Source organism: Taeniopygia guttata, chromosome 2, assembly GCF_048771995.1.
Source record: "Taeniopygia guttata chromosome 2, bTaeGut7.mat, whole genome shotgun sequence".
Taxonomy (NCBI): Eukaryota; Metazoa; Chordata; class Aves; order Passeriformes; family Estrildidae; genus Taeniopygia; species Taeniopygia guttata.
Genome location: NC_133026.1, coordinates 104,678,242 through 104,692,082, shown reverse-complemented (window position 1 = coordinate 104,692,082; position 13,841 = coordinate 104,678,242). Strand labels below are relative to the sequence as shown.

The 13,841-nt window shown below is 43.3% G+C and overlaps 1 protein-coding gene across 11 annotated transcripts in view; it reads right to left on the bottom strand.

Moving 5' to 3' along the window:
* The window catches only part of GREB1L (GREB1 like retinoic acid receptor coactivator), a 132,151-nt gene extending 131,109 nt beyond the window's left edge, over nucleotides 1-1,042 (bottom strand). For 8 of the 11 annotated variants that reach the window (XM_072924558.1, XM_072924559.1, XM_072924556.1 and 5 more), the window contains exon 1: nucleotides 800-1,042. The gene's annotated coding sequence lies outside the window, so the exon portion shown is untranslated. The remainder of the gene's footprint in view (nucleotides 1-799) is intronic. The other 3 variants (XM_030266072.4, XM_030266073.4, XM_030266074.4) reach the window with 1 other exon arrangement.
* Between the last annotated feature and the right edge of the window lie 12,799 nt (nucleotides 1,043-13,841).

Genomic DNA, 13,841 nt, shown 5'->3' with positions numbered 1-13,841 from the left:
CAACAGCAAAGGAGCCGTGTCGCTCAGCTGCCCTGCGGTGGAAGCATCACCGACGGGCCGCCGGTGAGACGGCCCGCGGGGCAGCGCGGCCGCCACCGCGCGTCAGAGCCACCGCGTCTCCCGGGGACACCGCCGTCCCTCCGCCACAACGACAGCCCCTCACCCCGCCAGGGGGGCCGGCGCCCTATCCTCCCCTCCCTCTCCAAACCCTGCACATTTCCAGAAGCGCCCGCCGAGACCCCCGTCCCGCGGGCCACCCACGGCCGGCGCCGCCCGCCCCGGGCGCAGCCTCCCGCGGGCGCGGAGGGCGAGGCGGCCGAGCCCCCTCTGCCGGCGGCCGCCAGCCTGGCAGCGCGGGGCGGGGGCGCACTCGCCGCCCGCTCCCGGCGGAGCCACCTGCACCCCCCGCGCCCGCCCGCTCCCGAGGCCCGGCTGCCCGCCGCCCGCCCGGCCACAGCGGCTGCTTTGCTCCCGCAGCCCCCCGCCCAAGCTTCTCCCACCCCCGACTTGCCCCATCCGCTCGGGTTATTCCCCCCGCCCCGATCCAAGACGCCGGTAACAAAGGGCTGGAGCCCACCGAGGGGCGGACGCCCGCAGCCCGCGGGTGACAGGGATGCTGCCCGCCGCGCCGCTGGCAGCCCGCCGCCGCCGCCGCCACCCCCGGGGCTGCGCTCCGCGGGGTGACAACGCCGAGCGCGACTCCGCCAGGGGAGATGCCGCCGCCGCCCCATCCCGCTACCTTTGTGCCCTCCCAGAAACCGGCGAGAAAGCGAAGCAAAGCCCCGTGCGGCTCCCTTACCTTGCTGGGCAGAGAGAGAAAAAGTTGAAGCACTCTCCTTCTACACCTCCCTCACTTTTTTGTTTAAATTTAAATATTCGAAACTGTGGGGGTTTGGTTTTGGTTTTTTAATTCCCCCCTCACACCGAGCACTGCGCTCAGGCAGTCCCTCCCGGCGCCCCCAGTGCCACCGTCTCTTTCTCTCTCCCTCCCCCCGGGTCTCGGTCTCTCTCTCTCTCTATCGGCGAGAGGAGGGGAGGGGAGGCGAGGGGAGGAGAATGGGGCGGACCCGCAGGTGCCGCCCCTCCTGCTCTGTCAGCGATCGGGGTCGGGGGGCGGCGGGCGCGGGGAGCGGGCGGTGCCCGTGGCAGTGCCGCGCTCAGGTGCGGGGGTGTCCGGCGGCACCGTCCCCGCCCGTGCTCCGGGGCGGCGGGATGGGAAGGGGGTGCCAGCGTCGTGTCAGGGACTGAGGTGATGGAACGGGGGCTAGTGTGGACATGAGTTAGGGGAGGAGGCAGGTGGAGAGCAGTGAGGTTCGGGACGTAGCGACCGAGACTCGGTGAGAACGGAGCGAACTGGGATACTGCCAGTCTGTGAGGGAAGGGGCACTGAGAGGAGCCAAGCTAGGAAACGTCAAAACTCCATCGGATGTCCAGCGTGGCTCGGTGGCCGGTAGAGCAGAAGATGGCAGTGGGAGTGCAATCTGCCCTGTAAGAGACGGCTCTGCAGTGCACGCTGGTCAGAGCTGTGGGCAGAGCTGAAATTTGGGTGGAAGGTTCACCTCATGTTGTGTTTGAGTTTAGTTAGCAATGGAGCTGGTCCAGGAGTGCTGAAGTAGAAGCTGAAGGGAATTAGCATGCTAGGAGGTTGCTGGAGGCGAACAGAAGAGCACTCTGCATATATTTGTGTCTGATATAATATTGAACTGATACTGTGTCTGATATTTAATTGAGGTGGGTAAAGATGAGGGGGTCTGATTGTGTTGGAGAGATTGGAAACAGAAGGATCTGGAACACTTAGATCTGTAAATTGTGTCCAAGTGGGTGGGGAAGAAGCAGGTTTGGGTTCTTGGTATGTACAAAAATGAAAGTCAGACATGGCAGGAGCATGGGAAGCAGACTAGAAATATAGCCAAGTGCTCCTAGGATAAATATCCATTGAACTGGGAAAAAATATTTTGCATTTCCTTCCTTCTGCCTTGGATTGATTAAGCAAACATATGAACCATGTCCATTTTCACTTTTCACAGGACATATTTCTTGAGAGCTTTTCAAAAAGTTTTTCTCATCTCTTAGGACCATAGGACTCAACCCTATGCTATGATAAAAGTGTTTTGTCTTTCTGCTTCAACACCAGAGGAAAAAAAAAAATGTGCAGTGACAAAAAATTGGTAGTGTTTGTTCATTTTTTGATAGGAACCTGCTGCAGTGTGCCATAGAGAAAAATAAGTCCAGTACTTTTCTCACATCCTTTTCTTTTGTACTTGCTGGTTAAAACACTCAGTTCCAGCATACTTCCCATCAAAAAGTGGGAGGGGAAATAACTGTCCATACCCCTTAGAGAAAGTTGAGGCACAGCAACAGTGTGACACTGCAAAAATGCTGCTTGGTCCAGAAATGAGAACAACTGTGGTAGGAGAATAAATGTAAGGAAGGTCTGGAATTCATGGCTATAGCCAAGGCAGAAAAAGGCTAGATTCATTTAATGTTCAAAACCAAGGCACCTGCCAAATAAAGCTTTCCAACTGCATTGTTCGCTGGCTACTTTGATTCTGATTTCATTCAAATTTTATGTGAATAGCTACATCAGTTGTCTTTGAGAGGGCTATTCACATGCTTTAATTGCTTAGAGCTGGGCTTCTGCTGTGAATTACCTGAAGACAAGTTACCTCCATTAGTCTAAACACTTTGGTATCTCTGTATTGATAAAGTTGCTAATAACACGGCCCTTAAAAACAGGTAGCTTAAAATTTAGTTGAATCAGAGTTTACGGGAGTTTATCAAAGCATGTCAGGTTTTAGAATAAAACTTTGTCACTTAGCCAGTTCTAAGTGGTACATTTTTATGTTGTGTATGTCAGCTCTGCTGCTGACATTACACACAAATATAATAGAATTAAGTAATGTCAGTCCTTTTGAGATAATGTTGCCATGTGGCTCTGGACACATTTAGATAGTAACTATTAATGTTATTAAAGGTTTGTGAGAGATTTGAAAGCATATCAAGGTGCCTGTATAATATTACGCTATAGCTTATGATAACTCTAACTCAGATTGCTTAATTATATCTAAATTGATCCCAGTAATTGCAGTCTAGACTTCCTTCTAAATTTGTGTTTGAATTTAATTAGAGATATGTACTGGATGAGTGAGAATTATTCTGGTAGCTTTAATGCAGTAACTCTTTTCCCATTTGGACTTATTTTTGTTTTGCTTTTTTGAAAAGGAAGAGACATTAATTATATGTTTTCTTCTAACTTCTTATTTTGACTATCAACATTTACAGCTTGTCGGGTGGTTTCATCTGTACCATCTGTGGGCCATATTGCACATCAGATGGCAGGATAAAATCTGCAAAGAGAACGTTTTGGGACATAGAAGTCTTTCAGGGTTTGAAGCCATAATATTCACAACACAAATGTGCAGAGGCACTCATGTATCTGAAACACAAGACGCAGAATGCCAAAGCAGCTGCTGGAGTGAAATAAAGGAGGGACCACACAGTTAGGGGAACATGATGGCATCAAGAACAAAAGGACATTTGAGGGAAAAAGAAAGCACAACTTCAAGCAGTAAGAAATTGAAGTCAATAATTTGGAATTATTGACAGCAGATGTGCAGTCACACAGCAATTAGAGACTCACTTTGGGAATAAAGGTCAATTAATACTGAGGTGAAGAGGCAGCATAAAAAAAAGCACTTTGTTTAACAAACAGCAGTTTCTGATAGCTGACTAGGCAACATAGAAGAAAATTGTCTATCACAGGTTGGGATTTTGTCATTTTCATGCTCACAAGGCAAGATACCATCACCTTTATTCTGTTAGGTGTATACTACCGTATAAGAACACTGTATGATACTACACTTTGTGCAAAGATTGACAGGCCACTGCCCAGTGGAACTACAGAAGTTGATAGGTGTCATTCAGACCTGAGCCTTCATTGTGTATTGCATTCACTCTGCACGTAAGTGAAAGTCTCTTCACTTTCTTTATATTTGCTGGGTTTGAGAGCAATAGGAATAAGGTCCTTTATGATATAGTGCTCTGGAAGTCCATTTCCCTCTTCCAAGCCATAAAGGCAAACTTCCAACAGATTTCAACCTTTTTTCTCAATCCTACAAGCAAAAGTTTTAAGTTCATCTTAGATCATTCTCTGAACTGCAGCTTGTGTTTATTGTTGTTATGCCTGTTACATGTAAATATTCACTGATAATCTGATGTATCCAACCTCAGGAATTAGGTTTCAAAAAGCACAAAGAAACAAATAAATAGTCACACAAGAGAACTCTCTGCTTTAATTTCTTATTATTTGAGAACTATTGATTTCATACATACTAAACCCAGTAATTTCTATCCTGTTTTAGTGTCAATGTTTTAGTTGATCCAGCCTATGAAAACTTTGGTATTAAATTTTGCCTGAATGAAGTGTCTGAATTCCACAGACCTGGTATTGTCATCATTAAAATCCGATTGCAGATTTGCTTTGATTTCTTTTTTGGGGCTAAAGTGAAACCCATAATCCTGATGAGTAATTCTGGTTTGAACCTTCTAAATAACATCTATCCTTCTGTATGAATCACCAATGATCTTTTAATGTTCATTATACTTTACCCCTTTATTATTTTTATGTGAATTATCCTTTCCCTAGTTGTAATATTGTAATTAGGATTAGGACCAATACAATTTGATCTGTTTAACATCGAGGCATCTATGAAATGAGTTATTGCCCCAAAAACATTTATTCTAATGGGTGAAACAGGTGGATAGGATGAAACAAAAAGCATGAGATGGAGATGGGGTGTGAAAGTACGTAAAATTAGATTTCTTTAATGCAGGCAGTCTGAGGGCTGTCAGCTAAAAGGCTAAACTGAATTCAGATCTGATGCTCAGGCACTGCTTTAACTCCAATTCCAAGTCATCATATCTAGGATTCCCTATCACTATTATTTCATGGTAATGTTTTTAAAATATTTTGGCATTCTTTTTTTTAGCATGAATATTTAGCACACCACCTACCAAAAAAAATCGATAGTGCACAGCAAGATAAAGGAGACAAGAGTGTTTCTTACAACTAGTAAGGACATAGTTGCTTTATCTTTCCATTTCTCACTCTATAGAAATTGAGCAACTCATCATCAGGCTTTTCTGGAAATTCAGCAGGAGTGCACAGTCAGTGACAGGCATATACTTTCTATTCCTTTTTGATTTTGATAGGATTTTAGGTCATTTAGATTAACCACTATTAATGAGATTATCACAAAAAGAAAAGGATGGTTGTAGAAAAGTCATGCAGTCAATCACTTAGATCTCAGTCACACTGACTCTAGAAACTATAACAGAGTCTCCATTTTTTAGAAGCTTCTATAAAATATTTAGTAGTGTCAGCACCGGTTTACTGATTGGTAACTGTACAGCATCCATCATGAAAGGCATGGCAGGATGCCATTTCTTTTGCTAGGAAGCCTGTCCTTAACAGCAGCCTGGATGGCAGCTAAAGGCAAAATGAACTACAATGACAGACAGTGTGTCTCTTCATAATTTTCTAAATTTTTTTTTTTTCAGATAAGGCAGTGAAAAAGGACTACTCCTTTTTGGTAATACCACAAATATTGCAAAAAAATATGTCATCAGTTACAGAAAACTCTGTAAGTGCGCACTTGTCAAAGCTGACTGTCTACAACGTTTTTATGTTTTCTTTTTTTTAATACAAATTTTGATGTCACATTTCACTTTCAGAATTCACTGATCATTCAGTGAATCATTTTTATTAGCTATTGATCAAGGAATAATTTTTGTTACCTAATCTGTGCATTACTTTAGAATATAGTTGAGTAAAATGAATCACACTGTGAATTCAGGTTTTTGAATTGAGCCTGGTTTTTATATACCATGTGATTAGCACAATCCATTTTGACCTCTTTCAGTGAGAAGATACAGACAGATTTTTTACTATACAACAAAATGTTATCAATATCACCATAATTTTTAAAAGGGAAATTAAAAGCATGATGACTGCTTGAAATTATTCAAGTGTTTTCTGATTGTTAATTGGATTTGTTCAATTTAACTACATTATAAAGAATTTCCATGTATCTTTGAATGCATAGTTAGTATACTCATGAGGCCCATAGAGCAAAGACTCGTTTTTCTCCCCTGGGAGATCTAGATATAGATTAGTGTTTTCTTCATCAGGAAATACTATTAAAAATAATTTTGCCAAGGCTACTTAGCTAATTGTATGTAATAAAAAGTAATACTATGTATTGTTCCGATGTTTTTGAAGTGCTCGACCATATGAAAAGCAATCTCAACAAAATGGAAAGGGTATGCATAATACAAGGTATGCATAATACTGATTACTCTATAAAATACTCCAGTCTGTTCTGGATTTTTCTCCATGGGTTGCTCCTTCAGAGACACTACTGAAACTTAGATCCATTACTCCTAATTGACACATTCCCATTGCCAAATCAAATCTACTCAAATCAAATTATTTTATAGCCTAGAGTGAAATATAATCCTTTTAAATAGGGTTTACTTATAGAGGAGGCAGTCTTGCCTAACTTTTAGAGGTATAAAACTTGAGATCTAATCTATCTTTATTTATAGACAGTGAAAATGACTTGGCAGTTTCATCCCATTCTTAAATGAACACCTTCAAAAGGCAATCCCTCTTCTCTTGTTCTCATTGACTTTTGAGAGAGTTTAGATACCTAGGTTAGACTATACAATCACACACCACCAATACTGGGGGAATGCAGACTGTCTCCTTGGGATCACCTGGTAATTTACCACAGGGATATAAAAAAATTCTCCCTGTTGTTCACCATTTGACTTGCACGACAGAACCACTCACAGGCTGGCTGTGAGTCCCCTGGCTAGTTAGTCATATACAGCAAAAAGATAAGTTGCAGTTTCATATAAACATTTACATTTAGAGCTTACAGAGGTGGAAGGTTCCTCCTCCCCCTCCCCCCCTCCCCCATGGCACTGACATGGTTTGAAGAGTAAAGCTCAATGGTTAGTTTTTTAAATTCCAAATTTGCTAAGTTTACTGTAGTTGTTATCAGTAAGAGAAGAGACTTCTATCAAAGTTGGTAAAGAATCATAGACTAACAGTTTGGGTTGGAAGGGACATTAAAGATCATCTAGTTCCAACACCCTGCCATTGGCAGGGACAACTTCCACTAGACCAGGTTGCTCAGAGTTCCATTCAATTTGACCTCATTACCTCATTAGCGTTGGTTGACATTTGTCAGGATATTTATTTTTGATCCAGCTGGGAAATGGCAATTAGTTCCTTTGCTACTTTATTTTTGCTGCCCTTTTCTTAAACAGATATTTGCAGTGCATAAGAGGTGCTGCTTATGAACTAGATGTTAACAATAGCAGAGAAAGTGGCCCTGGATCCATACTGGAGTCAAAACATGGAAATTGGTAATTTTAGAGGTGAAAAACAGTCATCTCACAACTACAGCACCCATATCTTTAGTGGAATGTCACCCATGGCCTAAGTGTAATATTTGTAGTGCAAAGGATTTTTCATGTTTTGCACTACCTATGCAGGTTTATCTATCAAGGGTATCAAATTTTCATTTTGGTTTGTGACTTTGTTTTGTTTTTGCCAGAAAGTCACAGATGTGTTTGTGGCTCTTACAAATGGAAAATACTTTTAAGGTGAGGTAGATAAGACTGCACAAGACCTAACTATTCATGGATTTGTCACTGCTCCCTTTACACAGCAAAATTTCATACTTGAAGCAACCTATGGTAAAGTTGCTGGGCTTGTGAAGCTGCCAGATGTAACAGAATTTCACTCCTGTCTCAGTTTCCCTACTGGCTCCCCACACATCATGGTAGATCAAGACTCCCTTCTCAGTAAGGGAACTCAGTCCAGCATTCACTGTATCTTAACTGGGTCAAATGCTGTCTTGGTCTTGTGGAGACAAACATTGCCTACACAGATATCTGCTCCCCTATTTATAAGATCTCCATCTTTTCCAGAAAAAATTATGGAGATACGTGGATGCAGAGAGCGCTTGGCTCAATTCTCTTGAAGCACAGAAAGAAAAATGGACGTGTGCCATGGGGTGTGACCTGCCAGCAGCTGGGTTTTCCACAGTGAAGGTTTCCCACAGAGCTTCAGAAACTTGTTGGATAGCTACCATCCCTCTCTTGGGAAGCTTCCAGGGTCTTGACATTGAGGTGTCTCAACCTGCACTCTGCAGGTGTGCAGACCTAAAATACTTTAGTTACTCATCTCCCAGCCGTTTCTCCTGTTTCTCCAACAAAAGAGAAAAAGAAAACAAATCAAGTTGAATGCTGCAATATCTATTTGACTACAAATCTCGTTGCAAAAATAAATTTGTTTGTGAGTTACAATGTATTAATTACAAATACTTTTGTCCAACTACCCATCTTCTGTTTCCTTCTTTTTCTCTGTGTGTAACTTTCATGGGAGATTAATTTAGGCTACTGTCTCACAAAATTACTGGATTTAATACAGAGTTAGATTCATCTGTGTCTCAGGGAAATCAGCTGTTTCATCAAATTAATGTAATTTTCTGTCTTTTACTGTATTACCTCAAACACCTGTATATATCTCAAGCACATGGTACTAAAAAATGCACAGTGAATTTGTTACCTTTGCTAACAACTTGCTGTAGTTTTTTGATTTCTGTATGTCTTCTTGTGGCATCAGTGAAAGAGAATTGGTGGAGAGTCCTACTAACATTTTGAAAGCAATCTGGGATGGGATTTTTATGTGAGTTGGCCAGCAGGGAAGGCTGCTGCACAAACTCCCTGCATAGAGTCCACAACAGCCAATTTACAGCCCCAAGTCCCAGATCAGACATGTTTGGATCCTCATGACTGCAATGTGTATTTTCAGGTCATGTTTTATTTGCATGTTGCTTTTTTGTACCAGTTTCTTGGTACCTCCTGATGGTGAAACAGACAGGATTGTGATTGCTGTCTGCAGGGAAGGAAACCTGCCTGCTTGCTCTGCTGGTTAGAAGCAGTTCCCAAAACAGCTGCTGTTCAGCCAAAAAGAGCAAGAAAATCCTGAGGGCTATAAAACCGGGACTTTTTAAATGCTGTGGGTTAATCTCTATTCATTTCCTTTATTATGTGTTTATTGTATAGAATGGCCCATGTTCCAGAGAAAGGGCAGATCCAAGTTATGCAAAACAAATTCCTCTGGCTTTTCCAGTTTGTTTAAAGAGTATTTGTTCATCTGAATTAACAAGAAGTAATTTAAGTCTGTTAGTATGTTCACTCGTGATGTTTAGCAACCTATGAATTTATATGGTATTCCTGCCCTCCTTTGCTTTTTGGTTGTTAGTTGATTGGGCTTTTGTTTTTGTCTTGTTTGGTTTTGGGTTTTGTTTGTTTTATTTTCTCTAGCCTGTGAGGAAGGTTTTTCCTCATAAGTAAGTTCAATTTTACATAACGTTTTGTAGTTGAAAGTCCAAAGATTTTCTTGGGTTTTGACACCCTCAAATTAAAATAAGGCATGCTGTTGTCTTTCTCAGCAGGAACCTCCTCAAGAGACCATCTGAGAGTAACACTTTTCCTAAGGTACCAAATGAGATGTGTGATGTCTTACAGATGGTGGCTCCAGCTGTGGTGGCAACTTTTAGTGTTCCCAGACAGTATACCCTTGGTGCTTGGGTGCTGTGTCCATCTGCTATAATCATCAGCACCAGGAACGTGAACATTATGCACAAGTAAACTTGAAAATCACAAGACTTTGAACTTTTCAGTTCCAAATTAAGTTGAAGGTAGGAGAAAAGGCATATCACTTGTGAGGTGAAGACTCGAGGAAGAAGTCCAGTGTTATCAGCAAGTCAGAGGTGAAAACAGACAGATATTGGGAATAGTTTAAAAAAATCTTTCAAGAGACGCAACTAAGGAGGGAACCAGAAATCACTAAAACTGGCATGAGAGGATGGACATGAAATGGAGGCAGGTAAACACAATGCTCATTAAAGGACTGGTCAAAACAGAATCTGCTTTGACTTCATCAAACACTTTGGTCAACTACCTGGTCATTTAACTGCCTGCTGACTGAGAGAACAAGTTGCTACTCAAATCTTATCTGGTTTCACTGAAGACGAGTTGCGGAGCAACCACTAAGACCAAGAGCAAGCTGAAGAATGTAAATGCCACCTCCCTCCGTTTGTCCTTCATCGCATTACCAGCAAGCATACTGCCTTCCCTGTAAACACTAGTTGACACTTACTTGCCTATCAGGGAACAAGAATGGAAATTCCGTCACAACATTACAGGGGGGTAGAAAACCCTTTCAAGCACTGGTTGCCTGGAGGTACTGAGGAATCTCATACCTTGGCATATTTACAACTGACTGGAAAAGACACAGAGTAGCACGTGTTAAATCGGCCCTGTCCTGAGCAGGGGGTTGGAGTGGGTGCTCTCCAGTTGTCCCTTTTTTCTGTTGTCAGTAAGCAACTGCACAGTGGCTCAGTAAAAAACAAAGGACACTTTTAGGCACTTTCAGCCTCCTAGTTGCATTCACTGTGCTGCTATCACTAAAATGAAAAGAAATAACACAGCAGTGAGGTGTTAAGATTCAGGCAACTTGCAAATACATAAACCCTCACACAGGGACACAGGCAAGTGTTGACATTGGCTGCTCTGCATAAAAGCAGTCCAAGAGCAAAATATGAGGGCAGAGAAAAGGGTGCTTGAAGTTGAAGAAACCCTTGCAAAAAGAATGAAGGCAGATTTGAAAGTGCTGGGTTGATGGCTTTACTAAATTATCTTAGTGGTATTTTCCAAACTTAATGATTCTATGATTTAATTTGCTATTTTCAGAAGTCCAGTAAAATAAATAGCCTTAAATTTATACTCAGAAGCACATAAGGTTTTCCTGTTTCAGATAACTATCCTATGGGACATAATTTTGTTCCCAGTCACAGGCAGAAGCTGGAAAGCTTGACCTCAAAGGTATTTACTTCCATATAGAAGAAAAATTCAGTTGTATTGAATGGTTTCAGTTCCAGGAAAGTTATGCTTGATAACAACCAGAAATCAGTCTTTCAGATATAAAAAGCCTTGCTTTCAACAAATGTCAGCATTCTGTTTGCTGCATTGCACCATTTTCTTGTCTATAAGAGAAGTCCCTGGACCATTAGGAGCTCCTTAATGTGTGCTTTGGGTCTAACATAGCAAAATGACACTGACCTCTCCCCCCACTAATGTGACAACATCCTCCCAGACCCAAACATAGGAGAACTAGACCCGATATTTCCGCATAATGGCAGGATTAGTAACAAATCTCAAAATCTTCCTTAGCCCAACTCAAGAACTCACTTGCCTGTACATCTAAAGGTTTCCTTATACCTCTAGATCCCCTTTCAGTGGGAATTTCTATTTAGTTGCTGTGTCCCTCTTTTGTGAGTCTTTTCCAGAGCCACTGCTTCAAAGCATAGTTTCCCATCTTAATTGTTTTGGCCTTCATTCTCTGTTCTGAAATATAGAGATTCATGTTTACCTGTAATAGGGTAGCATATTATATGCTTGCTTTTTGTTTACCATCTGATTACATCAGTGGCCTATTTTCATTTCTGTTCCTCAGGTCTGTTGCCATAGGGTGAGTTTATGGGCTTTTTTTCTGTACCACAGATCGAAATGGAAAATAGCCAGGAGAAAATCTAGGTGGAGCTTCACTAGTTAATACCTCTGAACAATGAATGATACTGAACAATGATTGTTTAACATTAAGATAGAGTTAACCACTGGATTGTGAACTGATATACTGATATACTATAACCTCTCCAACAAAGAGCTGCACAAAACTAAAGCCTCATGCATCTAGCAGCTTTATATGAAAATGTCTTACTCTTCTGAGAAAGGCACCAGATTATCTCAGCAAAATCTGTTTTTTCTAAATCCATGTTACTTAGTATAAATAACTTAATTTCTTTTCTCTTGGTATTTACTAACACAGTCATTTTGGGCAGCACACATTTCAGGCTATGGACTTCCATCAGGCCCAGAGACAGCAGAATCCAGGCAATGTCAGGGCCGGACAGAAGGCCAGAATTGCCTGGGTTGTTCTGTGTATCTTTCAAATACTGTTTCATTATGAAGTTTTTTTCTACCCCCTGGAGATCCCCTGGATTTCCAGGTCTTCTGAAAGCAAGTTTTAACGACAAACTTCTGCCAGCTCATAGGAAGTTCTGGGGTGCTGACACGTTTTCTGATGTTAGAATGTCTGGTATCTGTGGCTGTTGTTCTGAACATTTTGGCATACCTACTCTTCCTCCACACCAGTGACTCCACTTGCTTTTACTCCCAGATGCAGAACTGAGGCAGTCATTGAAATTCCCAAAACAGGTCCATTGCAAATCTTTTGTTTGGTTTATATTGTGCATAGGCAAAAATCCTGGGCAAACTTGAGTCAAAACTGAGGCAGAGTCTTAATAAATCCCCTCAAAGTGTTTTCTACTGGAGCACAGTTATGTTGGTTGAAGCTTCACCCCCTTCCTATGTCACTGCTACCGCTTATATACTGTCCCCGTATAGTAATTAATAAATTATTAAAATCCCTTTGTTACCATCATTTCAGACAAACATCCTTCTGAAATGTTTATTGTCTGTATTTTATGCTGCTCCTCATCCGTGCGGCGTCCTTGCCCTTCTGCCGCCCCTCCTAGCTGCGTGCCGCCTGTCACTCTGCCCTTCCCGTGGGAATCCCGACAAACCCTCCAGTACCAGCACTGCCTCAGTGTGGGAGCCACATGCGAACGTGCTTCCAGTACCCTCGGGAGCCGCTGCATCGGCAGCGGCCCGGGCTCCCGGGGGAAAGAGGGACAGGGCCTCCGGGGTTCGCTGCTGTCCGCAAGTAGCGCCACGGACGGCATCCTCCCACGGAACCTTCCCTCTGCGCCTAAACCAATTTTTTAAAATTTCTTTTCTTTTCTTTTCTTTTCTTTTCTTTTCTTTTCTTTTCTTTTCTTTTCTTTTCTTTTCTTTTCTTTTCTTTTCTTTTCTTTTCTTTTCTTTTCTTTTCTTTTCTTTTCTTTTCTTTTCTTTTCTTTTCTTTTCTTTTCTTTTCTTTTCTTTTCTTTTCTTTTCTTTTCTTTTTTCTTTTCTCTCTTTTTTCCTTTCTTTCTCCTCTCCTCTCCTCTCCTCTCCTCTCCTCTCCTCTCCTCTCCTCTCCTCTCCTCTCCTCTCCTCTCCTCTCCTCTCCTCTCCTCTCCTCTCCTCTCCTCTCCTCTCCTCTCCTCTCCTCTCCTCTCCTCTCCTCTCCTCTCCTCTCCTCTCCTCTCCTCTCCTCTCCTCTCCTCTCCTCTCCTCTCCTCTCCTCTCCTCTCCTCTCCTCTCCTCTCCTCTCCTCTCCTCTCCTCTCCTCTCCTCTCCTCTCCTCTCCTCTCCTCTCCTCTCCTCTCCTCTCCTCTCCTCTCCTCTCCTCTCCTCTCCTCTCCTCTCCTCTCCTCTCCTCTCCTCTCCTCTCCTCTCCTCTCCTCTCCTCTCCTCTCCTCTCCTCTCCTCTCCTCTCCTCTCCTCTCCTCTCCTCTCCTCTCCTCTCCTCTCCTCTCCTCTCCTCTCCTTCTCCTCTCCTTCTCCCTCTCCCTCTCCTTCTCCCTCTCCCTCTCCCTCTCCTTCTCCCTCTCCCCTTCTCTTTTTTCCTTTCCATACTCCATACACACATACAATTTTCCCAGCTTCCCACCAGGGCCAGCGCCTCCCACACGCCATTCCCCTGCCGGCGCCGCGCTGCCGCAGCGCCGCCCAGCGGCCGAGCGAGGGCGGGAGCCAGGCCCGGCGGCCGCGGCCCAGCGCTGGCGGCCCGGGACGGGCAGCGAAGGTTCCGCGGC